General features: G+C 36.9%; 1 protein-coding gene across 1 annotated transcript in view; it reads left to right on the plus strand.

Annotated features, from left to right (window-relative positions):
- LOC102850627 (microcephalin-like) overlaps window positions 1–16,805 on the plus strand; it is a 229,600-nt gene that overhangs the window by 79,204 nt on the left and 133,591 nt on the right. The window lies entirely within an intron of this gene.

Consider the following 16,805-nt stretch of genomic DNA (forward strand, 5'->3'; position numbering starts at 1 on the left):
TAATCCTATTTTGTTGAGTGCTTTAATCAGGAAAGGGTGTTGGATTTTATCAAAGGCTTTTTCTGCATCAATTGATAGGACCATGTGGTTCTTGTACTCTGCCTTGTTAATGTGATGAATTACATTAATTGTTTTCCTTATGTTGAACCATCCTTGCATACCTGTTACGAATCCCACTTGGTCTTGGTGAATTATTTATTTTATGTATCGTTGGACGATTGTTGTTGTTAAGTGCTGTCAAGTCGTAGATGACTCATAGCGACCCTATGAATGAAGGACCTGAACGCTTGCATAACTTTCATTTTTTTCTCCACGTTCGTAGAGTTTTCAGATGCAAGCTAACATGATAGAATGAGAAAAAAAATTAAACTTGCCAACAATTTCCTTTTACTTGAATCCACAATCAACACCTATGATTATAGCAATGAAGAAGCCATAAGCTGTGTTGCACAGGGAAAGTATGTTATCAAACACTCTGTCAAAGTGCCAAAGAGCTAGGATGTCAGTTTAAAGGTGAAGGTATGCCTGATACATGGTCTTTGCAATTATCTCTTATGCATCTGAAAGTTTGACAGTGAATGAGAAGAATTGATGCTGTTGAATTGTGGTGTCGGAGAAGAGTACTGAATATCCAATAGACTGCCAAAAGAACAAACAAATCAGTCTTCGAGGAAGTACAACCAGGGTTCTCCTTTGAGATTGATGACACTTCATCTCACATATTATGTGCATGTTTTCAAGAAAGGCTAGTTCTTGGAAAAGGATATCATTCTGGAAAAAGCAGAAGGTCAGAAAAAGAGAGAAATATCTCACCAAGATGGATTGACACAGTGACTCTAACAGTGTGCTGGAGCATAACAGAGATCCTGACGATGGTACAGGATAGGGCAAGGTTCAGATCTGTTCATCATAGAGTTGTTATGAGTTGTAATTGACTCAATGGCATCTAACAATGACAACAACAACCTGGTATTTATATATTTATCTTAAATATTTTTATTCATAAAGTTTTAAATGGCTAACTTTTGCAAAGCTATTTCCAGGCCTTTCCTTCTATCACTGAAAGCTGTCCAACAAGGGTGACTCTGGTGATATGTGAAATACCAGTGTCATAGTTTCCAGAGTCATCACAACACGTAGGTCAATATGACAAACTGATACATAGGTGGTTTGTTGCTCATTATATAAAAATGTATTCCAAAGTAGTGCTATCAGGTTACATTCCTTGCTGAAATAGATGAGAGTTCTGATTGCTTTATAGTCTCATCAACATGTTAGTATGTCCGTCCTTTTCATTTTAGCCATTCTACTTCAAAAAAGACCACAGCTATTAAAAAATCCTATAATGGTTCTACTCTATAAAACACTTGGCAGAAGTGAGGGTTGCCATGAGTCAGAATGACCTCAACAGTGATGCATTTGGGATTTGGGGAGGTTAAAGAAATGTGCCATGGTTTCACATTGTGATTTTAATTTTAATTACCTTGATGATTAATGACGTTAAGCATCTTCTCACTGGCCATTTCTTTCTCTTCTGTTCAAATCATTTGCCCTTGACTTGCTTTCTTCTTATTAAATAATTTTAAGTGTTTTCATTGATTATTTTATCAGATGTATTGTGAATATTATTTTCACAGTCTGTTTCTTGTCTTTTTAAGTTCTTAATGATTGTTGTTGTTGTTGTTGTTGTTGATTGCCAACAAGTTGAGGATGACTCAACGTGACATTATGAACCAAAAACCTGAAGTCATCATTTCTCAAAGATCATAGAGTTTCCAGAGGCATGGTGTTTAGGAAGTGGATGCCATTTCTGCTTCCAAACATGTCTTAATCTGGGAGCTTCACCAAACACTGTCCACCATGAGTAACCATTATGGCATTTGAACCTCAAGGGCACAGAGTTTAGCATTTTAGCTACTCCAGGTTACCTCAGAATAGCAAACTGACAGACCAGTGCTACATCACAAAGAAAGAATGTTCCTCTAAATTATAATTACACTAGGCCTGAGGGCCTAATTTATTTTCAAATACAAAGGCCCTCCAGGAGGTGGTGTTGACTCTAAATAAGAGACTTAAATCAAAACCAGTCAAACATTCCACAGGACCATCAACCAAAACAACAGAGCCTACATTTCAGAGTAGAACTGCTTCCCCCAGTCTCCCTTTCTTCTGTTCTTGATGGTATTTTTAAAAGACTATAAGGAAGGTTTTTTAATTTCTATAAGGTTTTATCATTTCTTTTTATCTTTAACACTTTTTGTGTGTCTTATCTAAGAAATTTTTGCCATCTTTAAGGATTCTGAGGAACCCTGATGGTTCAGTGTTCATGCACTTGGCTGCTAACTCAAAGAACAGTGGTTCTAATTGAACAGCTGCTCAAAGGAAGACAGACAGGGAAGTCTGCATCTTTGAAGTTTTATCGTCTTGAAAACCTTGTGGGACAAGTCAATTCTGTCCTACACAGTTACTGCACCCTGCATCCAACTGAGCAGCAGAGGGATATGTTTTGGTTTTTATAAAAAGATTCTTTTCATCCAGTTACTTTTAAAATTAATTTTTCAGTGAACATTTATAATCTATAGTAAGTTTTTAAGCAATCATTCATGCACATTCTGTTTCATAACATTAATTTCCATTCATCAGTGTAATTAAGAAATCACGATGTCTAATAAAATTCTTTCTGTGTATTGACTTTATCTCCATTCAGTTTTTCAATTTATTAATTTTTACTCCCTTTTCCTTCCCTTACCATTCATTTTAATTATATGAGAAGATTCTGTGTAGAACCCTTTCCTTCGCTTTTCATAACAGTGATCTTGTAATTGTCTTTTTTTGTGATGGCTTATGTGTCTCAACATAATTTATTCTAGACATTCATGTTGTATAGTACTTGATTTGTTACAATTTTTTCTTAATTGTTTTATTGTGATTTTAAGAAAGTTTACAGAGAAGTCAGATTTTCATTCATTCATTCATTTTTGCACATTTTTCTCCTTCCGCCCTCCAATTTGTTACCATTTTTCAGTGATGTTGTTGTTGTGGTTATGTGCTGTCGAGTCCCTTGCTCATAGCAACCCTATGTACAACAGCCCTAAACTCTGCTCTGTCCTGTGCCAATTGCACTGTCTCCGATATACCCCTCCCGATTACCCCAATCACTGAATCAATCCACCTCATAGGGGGCCTTCCCCTTCTGCACTGTCCCTCCACCCTACCAAGCATGATGTCCCTCTCTAAGGACCTGTCTCTCCTCACAACATGTCCAAAGTATGTTAGAACCTCAGAATCCTTGCCTCCAAGGAGCAGCCTGGTTTGACCCTTTCCAGAATGAATCTGTTTGTTTTCCTAGCCATGGTACCCTCAATACTCTTCTCCAGCACCACAGCTCAAAGGCTTCAATTCTCCTTCTATCCTCCTTAGTACTGTCCAACTCTCTAATGCATAACAAGTGATAGCAAAGACCATGGCCTGTATCAGAAGCACCTTAGTTTCCAAAGAGACACCGTTGCTTTTCAGTACTTTGGAGAGGTCCCTAATAGCAGACTTTCCCATGGCAATACATCTTCTAATTTCCTGGCTGCTGGTGCCAAGAGCGTTGACTATGGAGCCAAGCAAACTAAAGCTGTGAACAATCTCAGTCTCTTCACCATCCATCCTGATGCTGCCAATTGTCCCAGTGGTGAGAATCTTTGTCTTCTTGATATTGAGCCTCAATCCATATTGGAGGCTGCAGTCCTTGACCCTCTGCAGCAAGCACTTCAGGTCCTCCTCAGTTTCAGCAAGCAGAGTTGTGTCATCTGCATATCGCAGATTGTTGACATAACACTTATTATATGGACACATCAAGGTTTCCATCCGTTGATGAGCACATGGGTAGTTCCTAACTCTTTGTTATTATAAATAATTCTGAAACAAGGACAGATGTGTGCATGCTAGTTTGCACCATCATTATTACTTTCTTTGGATATATACCAACTAGTGAGATTGTTGGAGCAAATGGTATTTCTATTTCCAACTTTCTAAGGAAGTACCAAAATGCTTCCCATAGTGGTTTCATAATTTTATATTCCCATGTTTGCTTTTTTTGTTTTTAAGATTGCTAAAAAATTTTGCTTTTCTTCTAAATATTTCTCATTTCAGTGTTTGTACTTGCTTGGACCTATGATCTAATTGAGGCTGACTTTTGTCCACACTATGAAGTGAAAGTTGAAGTTAACTTTTTTTTCCAAAATACATTCTCGTTTGTTCTAGCACCTTTTTATTTAAAGACTGTCTTTTCTCCATCACATTACTTTGATGGCCCTTTTGTTGAAAGTCCACTGATCATATACGTATAGGTTAATGTTCTCTTACTGCTAACAATAACAAAAAAGAACCAAATAGGGGAAAATAACTTATTTGGATTGGACTCTTTATTTTTCTTGTTTGTTTATATTGACAAACTTTTGGAAAGTTTGGAAACAGTTTATGGAAATGTTAATAGCCAACTAGATAGTAAATGTTCAAGTCAAATATTTCTATTCCAAATTTATTTTTTTTCTTTTTACTAGACTGCCAGGTTACACAGAATATTATACCACATATTCAGTCAGTAAGTATTAGTTAAGTAAGTATCATGGCCCAACAATATTCAAGAGGGAGGAGACACAGAGTCTTTTTAAACATCATATATTCTAATGTTATTATTGTGTGCCTTCAAGTCAGAATCAAGCCATAGTTGACCCTCCAGGGAGTTTTCAGAGACAAAATAAAACAGAAGGAGATTGCCCATCTTTCTCCCACAGGGCAGCTGATGGCCTTTGGGTTGGCAACACAATGCCTTACTACTTAACCACCAGAGCTTCCTGTGTGTTCTAATAGCAGAGAGAAAATAAGCATAAAATGGAGCCATAGATGAAGGAGGGAGAGGTAGGAGAGATAGGTTAAATTTCAGGCACTGAAAAATTTTCCTGAAGAAAAAGTGACATTTTAGTTGAGGTCAAAATAGCAAACAGACTAGAAAATGCAGAGGTCCTGCAATGAAACTCACCCTCACACATTTAAGATTTAGAAAGAGATGTAGAATGGTACTGCTAAAAGAGAAAAATACTAGGTGGTGCTGAGAACGTAAACAGTCTTCAAACTTTATTCTAAGTACAAGGAGGATTTTAAGCTAGAAATAATCTGATTTGTATTGTGGGAAGATCACTTTCATCTGCTCTGCAAAGTGAAGTATAAAGAAACTTGATGAAAGCAGGGAGACAGGAAGCTGTTGAAGCCGACACTATCCAAATACATGGAGACATCCCTGGTTTCTCTTTTCCTTCTTTTCACATTCAGTCTAACAGTACATCTTGGTGACTCCGCTTTCTAAATGTATACAGACTGCCCTGGGAAGCAAGAAACTCTGGTGACCTACTCTCTAAGGAGTTCATTACTAACTAACCCAAAAATTGTGCCAAGTCTCTACCGATTTGAATCCACCAGTGACTATGAGGAGAAGAAAATGAGACTCGTGTGATTTACAGCCTCAGAAATCCATGAAATCAGCTTTGAGTCATTTCCAATCCAATAACAATGAACTGAGACCATTGGAAAGGTGGAAGTTCTGATGAGAGCAAGACTTAAATGAGATAGGTTGATAATGTGACTTCAGCAATGAGCTTGAATGTAGAAACAGCCCAAATGCCCAACCACAACGGAATGGATAGAGAAATTAGGTACATTCACACAATGGAATCCTATGCAGCACGCAGGACCAATGGTTTTGTAAATTACTACCTAACATGGGAGGTATGGGAGAGCATTATTCTAAGTGAATTCAGTCAAGAGGTGGGCTTAAATCTAACACTGCACAATTTGATGAGTGGAGGAAAGGATTGGTAAAAACGACAATAAATAAATAAAAAATAAACCAAAACAATGAGCCTGAGCACAGTGAAGATTGTGAGCATGTCTCGGGATCAGGCATAGTTTCGGTCTTTTATCGATATGACTTGAAGTTAACACAATTCACCTAATAATGAGAACCACTTGCTAAGGAGGTACTAATCAAGTAGAATAGAATTTTGAAAAAACAATTTAAACCAATAAAAAAAATTTAACCATATTAGGTTTAAGATACTTTGGTGCTGCTGTGTACCATCGAGTCAGAACTAACTCATAGCTGGCCTGTTTTCAAAGGCAGTAAAATCGCTTGGGAAGAGATGACCTCTTTCTCATACAGAGCAGCTGGTGGATTCAAACCTTATGCTTTTGGATTGACAGTGCAACTCCCTACCACTAAACCACCATATCTAAACATAGTTCTGAGTCACTCACTCATAACTTACACTGACCCTCCAGGAGGTTTCTGAGAGTGCAAATCCCGTAGGAGAAGATTGCCCCTCTTTGTCCTGTAAAGTTGCTGGTGTATATAGGGTTTTACAAAAGCTGTGCATTTTTATGTTTTGGAAGATAATCCAAGACTTTTAATAGAAACTATGGCTATCAATAGTCATTTCTAAAGATGCCCTCTTAAATGCAGAGTTTAATTATCAATAAAATGTTTGTATTTATTTGTTGTATACCATATAGCCCAACAATGCCAAGTAATCTATATATGTTATTACCTCTGGTGGCCTAGTGGTAAGAATCTGCACTGCAATTCCAAAGGCATGCAGTTCAAACCCACCAGCTACACTATGGATGAAGGATGGGCATTATTTTCTCCTGCAATTTACTGCCTCTGAAAACCCACTAAAGGACCAGCTATGAGTCAGTTCCAACTCAAAGGCACACAACAAGAATATAGATAATGTTGTTATCTTTTTACAGGTAAGAAAACGGAGAATTACAGAGATTAAGTAATGTGCTCAACATAGCAGAGGTGAGTATTTAGCATAAATTTGGTGAGATTTAATCACATGTGCTGTATTTCTCTTGGTATGACGATGTTGTTACGTGTCACTGACTCAGTTCAGAGGCATAGCAACCCTGTATACAACAGAATGAAATGCTGCCTGGCCCTGCATCGTCCTCACAATTGCTGTTATGCTTGAGCTCATGCTTGCAGCCACGTGTGTCAGTATCCATCTCATTGGTAATCTTCCTGTTTTTAACTTAATTAAAATTATACGTGGGGAAAAAAAATTATACGTGGGACAGGTCATGTCATCTTCTCTCCTAAGAAGCAGCCTGTCTGTGCTTCTTTCTCCAAGACAAACTTGTTCTTTCTTCCACCAGTCCATGATGTATTTAATATTCTTAATTCAAAGGCATGAATTCCTCAGTCTTTCTCAATCATTATCTAGCTTTCAAACATATGTATGTCAGTTGAAAATACCGTAACTTTTGTCAGGCATACTTGAAAGTCTTTCTTTGCTTTATCTCACTTTAAAGTAATATTTTGCAACAAATTTGCCCAATGCAATACATTGTTTAATATGTTGTCTCTTCGCTTCCGTTAGTGGAGACTTTGGCTCTAAGTACAAAGAAATCTTTAATAATTTCAACTTTCTTTCCACTATCCTGATGATGAGAAGTCCTGATGAATGAGTGATTTCCATCAGCTAGTGGTTTGACTGTTAACAAAAAAGTTAATGGCTTGAACTCATCAGCCATCCTGCAAAAATAAAGATGTGAAAGTAGCCTTCGATATATATTTACAGCCATAGAAACTGTATGGAAAAGTTCTGTAAGATCACTACAAGTTGGAATTAACTAGACTGATGATGATTTTGGAGGTGTGTGTTTGCTTAGTTGGTTTTGGATCATGAAGCTGCTTATTAATCTAGTTATTAGGTTGTTAGAGACAGATGATAGATAGATAAACAGATTTATTGAGGTATAACAATAAGTTATACTCACTGTAACTGAGTAATTCACACTTAATACTGGTATCACATTTAAGACACACCATCTCATGATTTTAAGCAGCACTACATTTAATAATAGGCCACTAAGTTAAAAAAAAATAACCAAAAGCCTATGTCCATTAATCTGTGACACAATTGTCACTTGGAACTTCTATCTCTAGTTCTTAGAGAACTCATTTAGACTTATACACTCAATTTGATGTACTAACTTTGTACATAGAAAAGTGAAAATCGAAGCAAAAGTACATACTATACCATTAACAGTGTTAGTGATGGAGCATTTTTTCTTTTTTAAGATTTCATCATTTAACAAAAACGGTTTTTATTGCCAGACTTTAAGCCTGTTTTGCAATAATGGACGATTGATCTACATTTGTTCTGCTTCTGGGATGTTAAATACATTTGCTTCACAACCTTTCTGCCTTCGAACCACAAGAATTTTTATTTTAGTAGCTAAGAAAGAGGACCACCTGGCTACTGAAATTTCTCTCCAGTAAACGTTAATGCCTGTTTTCCCGGCTCAGGCAATGACAGCCAGCTCATGACTGCCACCTAGCCCTCGCAGATGGTACTACAGCCTCAATAGCTGACTATGTCCCAATTTCAGCATAAATGAAATTCAGTGCTTATGGGAGAAAATAAGAATATGAAAGACTCAAATTAGTGTTGATTTTCGAGGGTTTTTTTTTGTTTTCTGAATTTCCAATATCACAAGTTTCTTTTTCTAAAAACTATTTAAATATCTTTTTTATTATTTTGATGGCTTGTATTTCCTAATTTTTCTAAATTAGCCCCAGATGATTTGTGCAATATATTTAAAGCAATAATCTTTGACTGAATGCTTTCTTGTTTTACTTAGGTAATTCTTACTAGTTCTTGTATATGCTTAACATCTACATCACTGAATCATCTGTCTACAGAACGACTACTTTGAAGATAAGTGTTTGACAGACACTTTTGCAAGATGATAATTTAAATATACAAACTGTTTACAAATAGCTGATAGTCTAGCACATATTTTACAGGTAAAAGGTGCTAGTTTCCTGTTTATGATGAAACTCTTGCTCTATGTCTTAAGTGCTTTGCCCCCCCAGCTCCCTTAAATGCTTTGCCTTCCTTGTGATTTATAAAGCAGAGCAGCACCATCTAGTTGTACAAACCAGAACTGCTGGCCGCCTTTTCCCGTTTCGGTCCTGACTTCTGTTTACATTTCATAGACAGGATAAGTGCAAAGCCAAATTTTTATTTTGTGACACAAATTTTGCAAAAGATTGTATAGATATTAAAAATCATTTTCTAATTATTTTTTCTAAATTAGCAGACTATGTTGTGGATTGTGCTGATAAAATCAAATACAGTTGTCATGAATGTGTTGTGTTGTTATGGGTTGTTAAGTCAACTATAAATCACTGTGACTCTTTGAAAACTGGATCTCAACCCTGCCCTATCTTGCACCATGGTCTTCATCACTGATATACTTGAGCCTGTTGTTACAGTCAATGTGTCCTCTCTTTCAATGGCACCTTGTACTTATTCCAAGCATGATGTCCTTTTCCAAAAACTAGCACCTCCTAAAAATATAACCAAGGTATATGAAACAGAGTTTTACTATTCTTGCCTACAAGAGGCACCCTGATTTGACTTTCTTTAGGGCAGACCTAAAAGTTCTTCTTTTGACTTGAATATAGATATACTTTAATGATGAAAGAATGGCTTCTTTTATGCAATTGCATCACCAAGTGTAAATCTTAGCTTATAATTAATTTGTCCGTATTATTTTATAGGTTGCTTGTATCACGTAAACTCTACATTTTAAATTGCTACATTTAATGCTCTTCCTGCTATTTATCTAAGCAGCTCTGGTGGCCTACTGTTAAGAAGGTGCACTACAATTCCAAAGGTAGGTGGTTTGAATCTATCCACCAACTACTCTGTGGGAAAAGGATTGACAATCTCCTCCCATATGATTTATGGTCTCTGACAACCCACTCTAGAGCTCAGATGGTATAGTAGCAAGGAGTTACATTGCTAACTCAAAGGCAGGCAGTTCCAATTTACCAACTGTTCAACAGGAGAAAAATGGCCAGTCTTCTTCCGTGTGATTCACAGCCTCTACAAGTGAACTGGAGGGTCAACTATGAGTCAGTTCCAACTCAACAGCACATAACAACAATCTTACCTTAGTGGGGACAGTGGTGGGACAGTGGTGGTTCAGTGGTAGACTTCTCAACTTCCATGATGAAAGCTTTCATGTTGTCATATGTTGAGCAGGTTTCAGCAACACTTCCAAGTGGAAGGATATACTGAGAACACAATGTTTATAAAATATGTGGGTGTCAACACCCTTGAAAACTCTATGGAAGTACTTTACTCTATCCTACTGGCTCACTGTGTGTTAAACAGACTCAACAGCAACAAACTTTATCTTGAATTTGACATCTGTACTCAATAAACTAGGGAAAAGGGCCTGGTAATCAATTTTTAAAAATCATCCAAGGAAAATCTCTACAGAACATAATAGTTTGGCCCATAATTAATCATGAGGATAGGGTAACATAGAACAATATCTGGTTCTGTTATGAATATAAATTGTGAGTTGAGGATTGACTCTGTGATAGTCAATAACATGATATACCACTGAGTAAATTTTTAGAAATTCTTCTTTCCTATTTTTTAATTAATTTTAATGAAAATTTACAGAGACTTTGGATTTCCATTCATTCCTTGTTGCACTTTTCTCCCTGCCCAACCTCTCCCCCACCCCTGGAACAGTTCGCTCTTTGAAAAGTAAAAAAAAATTTCTTTCATTTTTATACAATCCCTCCCCCAAGTCCACTCCACTATGCAGCCTTCATTCTGGACTCCAAAGTTATCTCCCTCATCTGTTTCAATGCAGTATACATTATTTATCCCATCTTTCTCAGTCTCCCCCCAAGCCCAAAGTCAGTACTGTTTTACAACAGTGGCACTATGCAATATTTGTCCTTTTGTGACTGAGATATTTCACTCAGTATAATGTCCTCCAAGGTCACCCATTTTGTATAATATTTCATGAGTTCCTTGTTTTTCAATGAAGCATAGTCTTCCACTACATAAATATACCAGAGCTTCTCTATCCATTTGTTCGTTGATGGGCACTTAGGTTGTTTACAACTCTTTGCTATTGTGAACAAAGCCGCGATAAACACAGGTGGGCATACATCTGCTTGGGTGGTGGTTGTGATTTGTTTGGGTTGTATTCCCAGTAGTGGAATTGCTGGGTCAAATGGTATTTCTATTGCAACTTTTTGAGAAAGCCCTATACAGCCTTCCACAGTGGTTGCACCATTTTACACTCCCACCAACAGTGAATAAGGGTTCCAGTCTCTCCACAACCTTGCCAGCATTTGTTGCTTGCTGTTCTGTTAAATTTTGCTATTCTTACTGGGGTGAGATGATATATCATATTTATTTTTATTTACATCTCTCTTAGAGCTAGGGATTTTGAACATTTGTTTATGTGATTGTTAGTCATCTGAATGTTTTCTTGGTGAAGTATCTGTTCATATCCTGTGCCCATTTTTCAACTGGGTTGTTTTCCTTTATCTTGTGTGTGTGGTGCTTGAGTATTTTATAGATTCTAGATATAAGTCCCTTTTCTGACATGTTATTATCAAATATTTTTTCCCAGTCTGTGGCTTCCCTTTTTACCCTGTCAGAGAAGTTTTTGGATGTGCATAGGGATTTGATTCTTAGAAGGTCCCATTCATCTATTTTATCCTCTTTTGGCTGTAGATTTTTCAGGATGCTTGGAAGACTGTTTATCTTGTGGATTAGGACTTCTAGAGTTCTTCAAACCTTTCTTCAATGAAGGTTATTGTCCTTAGTTTTAGTCCTAGGTCCATGATCCACCTCAAAAGACTTTTAGGAGAAATATGTTACATTAATCCATCACTTCCAGACATTTTCTGAAAGTGTAACCGCTATCATCTCTGAAATAATTTACAGATATAACATATAAAATATTTTCTGGGATGTTCCATATGTGTTGATTGTAGACTCAAGTAAAATGCAATTCTTTAAAACAATCTTTTTTGTATATATATTTTATTATTTTTGTGTGAGTGTACCGTCAAATCAGATCTGACTGGTACAGGAGGAGATTGTCCCTCCTTTCCCAGCAGAGCATCTGGTGGATTTGAACCGTGCGCCTCTGGGATTGTAGTTGCAGCTCCTTACCACTAGGCCACCAGAGCTCCCCTTAAAACAATCTTTTCATGCTATGACAAGAAGATGCACTGCAATCCCTAAATGCCATTCATATCCATCACCTTCTCCATGGGAGAAAAATAGTCAATCTCCTGTGCAATCAACTGCCTTTGAAAACCTGCTGGGGGGAGGAGCCAGTTATGGGTCAGTTCTGACTTGATGGTACACAACAACAACATAGGATAGATATTATAGAATTTTTTTCCAATGAAGATGAAAATGTCTGGTGGTGAAAAAAAAAATTACAGTACTTTTGTCCTGTATACCTTGCAAAGTTTTGTACCAATGAAGTAATAATATCCTAGCATTCTTATATAAATTACCTATAAATAGATAAATGTGCAATAATTCAAATGACTTTTTAATTAGTATTATATTTAATTGACTCCTTTGATAATTAATTTGAGTAAAATTTACACCCTTAAAATTAATATTTACATGATTTCAACTTTTGAAAGTTTACTTACAACTTTATATCCTAAGCTTAATAGCATATGTGACATAAATATATATGTTTTCGTGAACTCTTACCATACATACAGTTATGTCAGAGGGGGCTACTGGTGTCATCCAGCTCTCATTGTCACTACCAATTTGCAAATGTGAAACAGCATAAGTCAAAATGCGCTTCTCCATTACTGAACACATATGCACACACAAAGCCCTGGTGGCATAGTCAGTGAGTGTGCAGCTGCAAACTGAAAGATCAGTAGTACAAATATATTAAGCCACTCCACAGAAGAAAGATATGTCAGTCAGCTTTCATAAAGATGAAAGTATTCAAAATTCTATAGTGCAGCTCTATTTTACCCTACATGATCACTATGAGTTAGAATCATGTAAAATAGCATATATATTTGTTTTTGTTGTTGTTATGTGCCATCAAGATGATTACAATTAATATCTTGAGGTAAGCTCACTGTCTCTGACATACATGCCCTCATTGCCACAATAAACTGTATCAAACAGCCTTATCCAGGGTCTTCCTCTTCTGTGCTGATGCTCCACCCTACCAAGTATGACGTCCTTCTCCAAGGACTGGTCCCTCCTGGAAACACACCCAAATTATCTGAGATACAGTTTCAAAAGTCTTGCCTACAAGGAGCAACTTGGTTTTACCCTCTCCAGGATAGACCTGTTCGTTCTCTTGGACATTCAAATTTCAATACTCTTCTCCAGTACCACAGCTCAAAGGCATTGACTTTTCTTCTGATATCCTTGGTCATAGTTCAACTCTCAGGTGCATAGTGAATAACTCAGAATATGATGGCCTGAATCTAAGGCACATTTTAGTCTCTAAACTGATATCGCTGTTCATCAGTACTCTGGAGAGTTCTCAAACAGCAGACTTTTCCAATGCAACTCATCTTTTGATTTCCTAACGGCTGGTGCCATTATGGATCTGAGCAAGATAAAATTCTTAACAACTTCAATCTCTTCTTCTATCATGAAGTGGTCAATTGGCCCAGTGGTGAAGAAAATCTTTGTTTTCTTGGAGCTTCAGTCCATACTGAAAATTACAGTCCTAGATCTTCTGCAGCAAACTCTTCAAGTATACGTTCCTCGGCTTCAATGAGCAAGCTTGTGTCATCTGTATAACACAGGTTGTTGATGAGTCTTCCTTCAGTCCTGATGCTACATTCCTCCTCATGAAGTCCTGTCTCCCTGATGTTCTGTTCCGCATATAGATTGAAAATATGTGGAGAGGGACATGTCCCTGACACCCTCCTTTCCTGATTTTGAAACATGAAATGTTTTCTTGACCTGTTCTGACCACTGTTCCCAAGTCTAGGTAAATGTTTCACGTGAGCACAATCAAGTGTTCTGGGATTCCCATTCTTCTCAATGTTAGCCACAATTTGTTGTTGTGGTGCACACAGTCAAATGTCTTTGCATAGTCAATAAAACACAAATAAATATTCTTCTAGTACTCTGTTTTCAGCCAGGATCTATCTGGCATTGGCAATAGTGTCCCTAATGCCACAGTTTCTTCTAAATCCAGGTTGTCCTTCTGGCAGTTCTCTGTCAATGTACTATTCCTTTCTATTTTATATATGTATGTGTGTGTGTGTGTGTGTGTGTGTGTGTGTGTGTGTGTGTGTGTGTATATATGGAATATATATGGAATATATATGGAATATATATGGAATATATATACATATATATACATATATATACATTCTTCTTTTATCCAGGAGGCTGGGCTCTATGTAGAGAAATGTGGCATCAAGATAGGAGGAAGACTCATCAACAATCTGCTTTATGCAGATGACACAACCCTGCTTGCTAAAACTGAGGAGGACCTGAAGTACTTGCTGCAGAAGGTCGAGGACTGCAGCTTTCAATATGGATTGAAGCTCAATATTTTTAAAAAAATGAAAAAAAAGATTCTCACCCACTGGGCTAATTGGCAGTGTCATGACAGATGGTGAAGAGTTTGAGATTGTTAACAGCTTTTAGTTTGTTTAGCTCCATAGTCAGCACTCTTGTTACCAGCAGCCAGGAAATTAAAAGATGTATTGCAATGGGAAAGTCTGCTGTCAGGGGCCTCTCCAAAGTACTGAAGATCAGTGATGTCAGTCTAGAAACTATGGCGGGCCTGATCCAGGCTATAGTCTTTGCAATTACTTGCTATGCATCAGAGAGCTGGGCAATGACTAGGGATGATAGAAGGAAAATTGATGCCTTTGTAGAAATATGTCAGTTGGTATTCCATCAATTCCTGGTGCCTTCTTTTTTTAAAATTTTTATTCTTTCATTGTTGTCCATTTTCCTCCTTACCTTCTCTCTTAGTCTACTTTGCAATGTACTTCTTGTTCCTGATTATTGTCATATACATAATACCTAGTCATATATTCCTTTTGGACGAATCTACAGAGAACCTTAAACTTCCTCCTTCATCACCGTTGTGTGTGTGTTGTTGTTTTTTTTTTATAGTATGTTTTTTAATTAAATTCTTCTGTATCAGCCAATTCTTTTCGGTACAGTGACTCTGTGTGCTCTTTTCGTCTTTTTAGGAGGATTCTTGAGTCATTCAATATTCTACCCGTGTTATTGTCATTGTTGTTGTTATATGCTGTTGAGACACTTCCAATTCATCAGCTCTATCTTGAGCCAACCTTATTGTCTCTGATACACCTACCCCCAATACCTCAGTTATTGAGTCACTCCATCTTATCCAGGGTTTTCCTTTCTTGTGCTGTCCATCCACCCTTCCAAGCATGATGTCCCTCTCCAAGGACTGGACCCTCCTTACAACCTGTCCAAAGTATGTCAGACGAAGCCTCAAAATCCTTGCTTCCAATAAACAGTCTCCAAGATCTCACCCTCTCCAGTATGAATCTGCTTGTTCTTCTAGCAGTGTATGGTATATTCAATACTCATTTCTGGTACTACAACTTAAAGACATCAATTCACCTGTCATCCTTAGTCATTGCTCAGCTTTCTGTGTTTAGAAAGTAATTGCAAATACCATAGCCTGGATCAGGGACATCTTGGTCTCCACACTAACATCATGATTGCAACTCAAGACATGAATTTGTTCTTCAGTTTCCTCAGCTTGAGAAATGTCTATTGAGTTAATCCTTTTTTAAAATAGTTGATTTTCTGACTCCAGCCCTTTGCACATTCCATTATAATACTTTCCTTTGTCTTCATGAGCTGATTTCTTCTCTTTATTTTGGCTTCTCAGTACTCTAGTGCAATATTCAGTCTCCTCCAGCATCCATCTCAGCCTTTTCTTCCTCCTCTGCCTTTGTAATGAATGACCTTTTCCATTCTTTCTAGATGGTATTCTTGATAACCTTCCACAACTCATCTGATCTTCATTCATTAGTGTTCAAGGCCTTAAATCTGTTCCTGAGATGATTTTTAAATTCAAGTGAGATAAATTCAAGGTCAAATCTTGGTTCCTGTCCATTTGATTTAACCTTCTTTATCTTTTGTTGAACTTGCACATGTGGTGAAGAGGATCCGTTCCACAGTCTGCACCTGGCCTACTTTTCATAGCTAACTTGAATTTCCCCAGTGCTTTCCACATATGTAATCAATCTTATTTCTGTTTAGTCCATCAGATGAAGTCCATGTGTATAGTTACCATTTGTGTTTTTAATAAAAGGCATTTGCAATGAATACATCATTACTTATAAAAAATTTTATCCTTCTTTTTTTCTCTATCATTCTATCCTAAATCTCATTCCTGTCACCAACCCCATGTTTTCCAACTAATAGTCCTTCTTCCTTGCTCCTAACTTTTACATTCTAGTCACCAATTTTTATTAATGAATTCTTGGTGAAATATTCAATTGACTTCTAATAGCAAAAATTTATAGAAATATATATATTCCATACCAGAATATTTGCTCTATTTTGTTCTACTAGTTTATTTACAAAATCAAGATTTGCTCTATTAACCAGGAATTATTAGTCAGTTTTCTTTTTCTGTGTTAGGTTTGTTAGGGTTGTTTTTTTTTTTCTCTAATATTTTAAAATATTATTGTTATTATTGTGGTGGTTAGGCATCTTTCAAGTATGACTTAAGGAGACCCTATCAAAAATGGGTGTGAACCTCTCTTTATTTTTTTATTTGTACCATCCACACCTTCAAAGCAGCTTGAACTTCTGCCTCCATCACCATAGGCTGTGGCTCAAATGCTATTTCATTAAATTCTTCTGTATCTGCCAATTCCTTTCGATACAATGACTCAGTATATTCCTTCCATC

The sequence above is a fragment of the Elephantulus edwardii genome, unplaced genomic scaffold (assembly GCF_000299155.1).
Source record: "Elephantulus edwardii isolate Elephantulus edwardi_28Jun2011 unplaced genomic scaffold, EleEdw1.0 scaffold00154, whole genome shotgun sequence".
NCBI classification, from domain to species: Eukaryota; Metazoa; Chordata; class Mammalia; order Macroscelidea; family Macroscelididae; genus Elephantulus; species Elephantulus edwardii.